Source organism: Vicugna pacos, chromosome 29, assembly GCF_048564905.1.
Source record: "Vicugna pacos chromosome 29, VicPac4, whole genome shotgun sequence".
NCBI lineage: Eukaryota > Metazoa > Chordata > Mammalia > Artiodactyla > Camelidae > Vicugna > Vicugna pacos.
Genome location: NC_133015.1, coordinates 2,163,552 through 2,171,181, shown reverse-complemented (window position 1 = coordinate 2,171,181; position 7,630 = coordinate 2,163,552).

The window sequence follows — 7,630 nt, the reverse complement described above, 5'->3', positions numbered from 1 at the left end:
AACTAGCTGTTTCAGATGAATTCTACTCTTGATAACTCTTGTCATGTTCTGATTACCTTGATTTGAGAAATGACATACTGTTTTTATGATGATAACTTTTCAAATTAATTTCATACCTACTGAAATAGTGTAATATCCTGTGACTGCATCGAGCACTTCCTTGTTTGCCTGTTCTTTTGAGCTCTGAATGAGTTGGAGTGGATATATTTCTTAATATCACTTCTAAATTGAAAATGATAGTTATAACAATGGTTTCTACGGAAGGATAAGAAATGTAGACATACTCTTGTTTCTCAGAGGTTTGTTTTTACCCAACCAATAGCATTTTTGTGATGAAAGCATTTGCCAAAAAAAAGAAAAGAAAAAGAAGAAAGGAAAAAAAGACTTCAGAGGAAATAAAGCTTCACTAGGGCCCTAAATAAAGCTGGTGAATAATTTCATTTCTAGTAAAACCTCCCATTTCTCAATTCTCCCTCAAACCTAAGCTGCCCTGTGTTGCATGCAACATTAAAGCCTTTTGTAACACACTCTTGTACTCTTAAGTTCATCAGCTTATGTACCATAATTCCAAATCCCTCATTATTCATCAGTATCAGCTAGCTATGTATCTGGGGAGGGAGGAGAGCACTAAATACTTTGACTAGTCATGCCATGATGTGGTCTCCTTCATCCCTCAAAAGTCTAGCTCTTGAAAACAATGAAAAACCAGAATCTTGGGGGTTTTTGAAAGTAATACAAATAAGACTTAATCACAGCTCTGTGTTTTAGGCAGTCTGAATATGTGAACTTTGTTCAATTCACTTTTTTTTTTAAAGTAAAAAGAAAGCCAGGCATTTAACTGAGACCTGAAATAGGCCAAGCCTTGGGAGTACAGTTGCTATAAATCCACATTACCATAAAACCAGCCCTTAATAGGGTCCTGCTGATTTGCTGGTAAATTAACTGCCTGCCACCACAGAACTTTGCACTTAAGGAAGACAACAAAATCCAGACTCAGCAACATCACAGCATGCACAATATGCCACATGCAATAAAAAATTACTAAGTGTGAAGACAAGAAAAGGTGACCTAGGAAAGAAAAGTATTCAAAAAAGATACAGTTGACACATTACAAATAGGAGGGCACTTTAAAAATTACTCTATAAATACGTTCAAAATACTAAAGGAAGAGATTTACAGTGAGTGAATAGGTGGTGACTCTCAGAAGAAAAATTAAAAAAAAATACATTCTGAAATGAAAAACTCACTAGATGGGCATAAGAATGTACAAGACACTGCAAGAGAAACTGCAGTGAAGTAGAGGACAGGTTAACTGGAACTATTCAAACTAAAGCACAGGCAAAAGAATTTAAAAGACGGACATAGGGTAAATAACAAGAGGGCTAACAGGTACAGCCGGCATCCTGAAGAGAAACGAGAAAGTAAACGTGGAGAAATAAAAGTTGAAAAATTTACAAGTTGGATTTAAAAAATAAAAAGCAACCCACAGACCCAAGAAACTCAAACTGCAAACAGCATAAATACAAAGGAAACCACACGTAGGCACATCATAATCCAATTGCTGAAAAAAAGATGAGAAATGTTAAAAAGCAGTCAGTTTGGCAGATACAGTGAATGATAAGAATGGAAAACTTAGAACGAATGTAATGAAGACAGTGGAATGATGTCTTTAAAGTGCTAAATAAAAAAAAAAACCTGTTAAGCTAAAATTCTATATCCAGTGAAAATACCCTATAATGAAAGCTGAGGAAATTTGACCCCAGGAGATACGCACTGTAAGAAATGTTAAAGTTCTTCACATTGTAGGTACTTGATACCTAGTGAAACATGTATCTATCTGATGAAGGAAAGAAGGGCAATTTTAAAATTGTTTTTCTAATTCCTTAAATTACTTAAAATCCAATTGGTCTTTTTTTCCCCTAGTTGACTGTTGGAAAGAAAATTGTTTAACCAGAAAAATTTAAAGGCAGAAATTGAAACCAAGTTTTCAGGCAGACAGAAGTAAAATGTATGGTAACTAAAGAGAGTGGGCTGAGTGGAAGTACACACTTTTATAAGATGTATACATTACATGGGAAGTGGAATGTTATTTAAGGTGGACTGCAATAAATGCATATCCTCAAAACTAAAAATTTCTGAAGTGTAGCTATAAAGTCAATAGAGGCAATAAAGTGGAATACCAAAATGTTTCTTTTTTTCTAGGTGTGCAACACAGTGGTTGGGTATTTCTGTGTATTACAAAATGATAAGCACAGTAAGTCTAGTTAGCTTCTGTCACCATACAAAGATGCTACAGTATTACTGGTTATACTCCTCATGCTGTCCATCCCATCCCCTTGACTCAGTTTATTTTGTAACTGGAAGTTTGTACCACTTAACCGTCCTCATTTATTTCACTCATCCCCCACCCACACACTGTGGGAATGACCTGTTTGTTTCCTGTAGCTAGGAACCTGTATCTATTTTATTATGTTTGTTCGTGTTTTTTTAAGTCTTACATATAAGTCAAATCATAGTATTTGTCTCTCTGACTTCTTCATGTAGTAAAATACCCTCTAAGTCTATCCATGTTGTTACAAAAGGCAAGATTTCACTCTTTTCTTAAGGCTGAGTAATATTCCTATATTTTTGACGTTTTAATTTTGCCTTTGGTGTTGCTTTGGCTTGATCTTTTTGGGGACTCTCTGTGCTTTCTGGACCGGGATATCTGTTTCCTTTCTCAGGTTAGGGAAGTTTTCAGTGATTGTGTCCTCAGATCTAAGTTCTCTACCCCTTTCTCTTACTGTTCTTGTGGGATCCCTGTAATGTGAATGTTAGTACACTCCATGTTGTCCCAGAGGTCTCCTAAACTGACCTCAGTTTTTAAAATTTTTTCTTCTCCTTAGCTTGTATGATTCCCACTACTCCTGATCCATTCCTCTGTGTCATCTGTTCTGTTGATTCCTTGTAGTGTATTTTTTATTTTAGTTACTGTATTCTTCAGTTGTTTGGTTCCCCTTTTTCTAATCATTGAACTTCTCCCAGTGTTCACCCATTCTTCTCCTGAGTTCACTGAGCATCTTTATGGTGACTGCCCCGAACTCTTTATCAGGTAGATAATGCTTATCTCCACTTTGTTAGTTTTTCTTCCAGAGTTTTATCTTATCCCTTCATTTGGAACATACTGGTCTGTCACCACTTTCTGTCTAATTCTGTTTTTGTTTCTGTGTATTGGGTTGGTTACATTTCCAGATATTGGAGAAGTGGCCCCTTATGCATGGGGCCCAGCAGCATACTCCCCGCTGGTCACCAGAGCTATATCCTCTGGGGGTGCCACCCATGGGGGCTGCATGGGCCCTTTTGTTGCAGCAGGGCTAACTAGTGTATGCATGCAGATAGGTGGGGCTGGACCCTTGTTTGATTGGCTGCCAAGCCTGAGAGAGTCCCAGGGCTGGTGTCACCCCACCGGTGGGCAGGGCTGTGTCCCCATACAGCTGGTTGCTTGTCCTGGGGAATCCTGACACTGGCACCAACTGGCTCAGGAATGAGGAGGTCCCCAGTGCTAATAAGCTAGAGAGAAGACTCCAGAATGGCCTTTGGCAGCACCAGTGTCCCCCAGATGGCTGCTGCCAGCATCGAGGTCTTCAACGGAAGTCCTTGTTCCCTGCTACTTCTCATGGAGTCTCTCCAAAATCAGCGAGTCTGTCCTGGGCTTTCAAATCACTGCCTCTGTGCTGGTTCTCAGTGTGTGACATGTACCCTATAAGAGCCAAGTCTCTGTTTTCCTACATCCTCTGGCTCTCCCATACGCAAGCCCCACTAGCCTCCAAAGTCAAGATGTTTTGGGGGCTCATCCTCCCAGAGTAGGGCCTCCTGGGCTGGGGAGCCCACTGTGGGGCTTGGACTCCTCACTCCTCAAGAAAAACCTCTGCAATGTGATTATCCTTTTTGTGGGTCACCTACAACTGGGGATGTGAAGGGATGTCTTGACTGCACCACATCTCTGGCTCTCCTACCTGTTTCATGGTGGTTCCTTCTTTATATTTTTAGTTGTGCAAGTTCTCTTCTGCTGGTCTTAAGACATTTCATCAACAGTTGCTCTGGACATAGATGTAATTTTGGTGTGCCCACGGGAGATGTCATCAGGTCGTCCTGCTCTGCCATCTTGGCCACTCCCTCCCCCCAAATATTTGATCAACAAAGGCAGAAAAGGAAGGGGGAAAAAAAAACTAGATGTGCCAAGGAGAAAAAAGCATAATGGCAGACTTAACCCCACCATGTAAATAATTACATAAGTGGATTAAGCACCACCAATTTAAAGATCAGTATCATCGTACTAGGAGAAAAACAAACTTCAGCAGCATAGTATTTACAAGAGACTCATGAAAATACAGATATTGATAAGACTGTAAGTAAAAAGATGTAGCATATAAACATTGAAGGGAAAGACTTCAAGACAAAATCCTACTAGAGACAGAGAAAGGTTTGGTAAGAAAAACTTTAGGAAACCCAGAAGACATACCAATATTAAGCATATACACATCTAATTTGAGTTTCAAGATACATGAAAAGTTCTGCTCTAAGATGGCCACACTGAAGGCTTCTGAATTTACCTCCTTCAGTAGACACACTGAATCTACAGCTACACATAGAACAATTCCCTCCGAAAGAAATCCAGAAATTAGCTGTTACTCCTACATATCCAGTGAACTAGGAAAAAAAAAAAAAACTCAAAAGTGGTAGAGAGGCTGAGAAACCCTCTTGCCGGGAATCCTACCTCTGGCACTGTGACATCAAAAAGGAACTCCCAACTCTTCTCTGAGATGTAAAGGGTTTGGACCCAAAATCAAACACCCTAACGTGATTTCCACCTGAGGCGCAGGCCCCAAACACCCATCTCTGAAAGCCAAACGGGACGAGGGCCCGCAGGCCCACAGGACTAGAGCCACAGGACACCGTTCTTAGCTGCCTTGTGCTTGCTGTGGCCACCCCGTCAGGGCGCAGCACAGAGGCGGCAGGCAAAAGCGCCCATCTCCCAGTCTTCCTCTCAGAGACGCTTGTTTGTGGATCTTAAAGCTGCAGCCCGAGGGTCGGATTCCTAATGTCGCTCTCACCTGTGGAGGGACTACTGCCCGCGAGGGAGACCAGCAGGTATTCCGTTTGCATTGCCCCCCTGCCCGGCTGCGGGTCACTGGTGGCTCCCCCCAGAACTCTGGTGCGCATGTCTGGTGCCCTAGAGGACACACTCCTTGACAGCCTGGCCCTGGTAGTCAGCTGGGCTTGTGTTCACAGGTTCAACGGGACTGTCGCAAACGAAGAGATGGTTCTTAACCAGCTCTCCCCTGGGGATCAGTGTAGAGGCATCACACAGAAACGCTCTTCTCTCAGTCTTCCCGTGAAAGAAGTGCAATGCACATCTTAGAAGCTGCAGCCTTAGGGTCAGGCTTCTAATTTAGCCCATATCCAGGTGGACACTGTGTCCTCCCCAGGGATCAGGGAAGCTAGCAGACACTGTATCTGCATTCTCCCTGTAGCCAAACCCAAATCATCAATATCTCACTAGAAGGAGTTTGTATTCACAGGCCACAGAGGTTCACAGCTAAAAAGAAGCAGTTAACTGGCTATCCCCCAGGGCTCAGTGCAGAAGAGACAGAAACTCCCAGGCCACCATGCAAGAGACCTATTTGAATACTTTAAAAGCTGCTGCCCGAGGGTCCCGCTTCTAATCAGCCTGTGTCTAGTGCTGACTGAGATCTTCTCCTTTGGGATACTTACAGAAGTTGGCACACCCTCAACTACTGGGCGCCACTAAGAACAAACTGGGTGGCTTGGATGATAACAAAGGTTTGACAGACAACTAAGAGTCAGGGCCTGGCAGAACGAAAAGGTCTACCTCATACATGAGACCCCTCCATCAAGACGGGGAGAGGTGGCTACATTACCTAATACACAGAAACCGACACAGAGTAAGGAAGATGAAGAAACAGAGGAATATGTTCCAAACCAAAGAACAAGATAAAAATCCAGAAGCAGGTAAGTAGAGATTAATTTAATTAGCTGGCAAAGAGTTCAAAATAATAGCCATAAAGATGACTACTAACATCAGAACAATGCATAAAAAGTGAGTATTTCAACAAAGAAAAGTTTAAAATCGGTATCACAGAACTGAAGAAAAGAAAACAGAACTGAAAAATTCAATACAGGGGTTCAACGGAGGACTAGATGCAGTGGGAGAAGGGATCAGCAAACTTAAAGACAGGGCAGCAGAATTCATCTAATCAGAGAATTAAAAAGAAAAAGGAATGAAGAAGAGTAAATACAGCTTAAAAAACAAAAAAGATGCCATTAATTGGCACTATAGGGTTTTCAAAAGGAGACGAGAGAGGGAAAAGGGAAGAAAGCCTATTAAAAGCATAGCTGAAAACATCCATCTAACCTGTGGAAAGAAACAGACATTCAGCTCCTGGAAGCATGAAGAGTTCCAAACAAGAAGAACCCCAAACTGTCAACAATTAAAGACAGAGAATCTTGAAAGCAGAATGAGAAAATCAACTTGTTACTTATAAGTGAACCCCCATAGAAGTATCAGATTAGTCAGCATAAACATGGCAGGCCAGAAGGGAATGGAATGATATATTCACATTGCGGACAATACGAAACCTTCCCAAGCAAGAATCCTCTACCCAGCAACACCGCCCTTCAGAATCGAAGGAGAGGTGGAGCGTTCCAGGCAGCAACAGCTAAAGGAGTTTGTCACCACTCCGCCGGCCTTACAGGAAAAGTTACAGGGACTCTTCAAGCTGAAAAGAAAGATGCTACTTAGTAACAGGAAAACATGAAAATATAAACCTCACAGGTAAAGGTAAATATACAGTTAAATTTAGAAAAGTGTAATGGTGATGGGTAAATACTTATAAATCTAATATAAAGACTATAAGACAAAAGTAGAAAAATAATTATAGCTACAAGAATTTATCAATGCTGACATAAGGTAAAGGGATGTAAATTGTGCTATCAAAAACATAAAATGTGGGGGTGTGAAGGGTTAAAATGCAGACATTAGTAAGCATTCAAAGCTGTTACCAGTGTAAAACAGACTGGTGTAACTCTAAGATGTTATACGTAATGTTATATGTATGCCTCGTCGGAACCACAAAGTAAAAGCCTACAGTACATGCACAAAAGACAAAGGAATCTAAACATATCATTTCAGAAAATCTTCAAAATCACAAAGGAAGAAAACAAGATTAAAAGAAAGGTACAAATGAATTACAAAACGATTTACAGAAATTAGCCAGAAAACAACAAAATGCCAACAGTAAGTTCACACCTATCCAGTTACTTCAAATGTAAAAGGACAATAAATTCTCCAGTAAAAAAAGACACAGTGGCTGAATGGATAAACAAACAAACGAGTCCAAAGTCTATGCTGCCTACAAGAGACTCACATTAGCTTTCAGAATACAAATTAAAAGTGAAGAGATGAAAAAGATATTCCATGTAAATGAAAATGAAAAGAAAGCAGAAGTAGTTATCCTTAGACAAAACATACTTCTAGCCTAAGAGTATAATACAAGACGAAGACAGTCATTATATTATATTAAGGGTCTATCCAACAAGAGGCTACAACAAGTGTAAATATTTACCCACT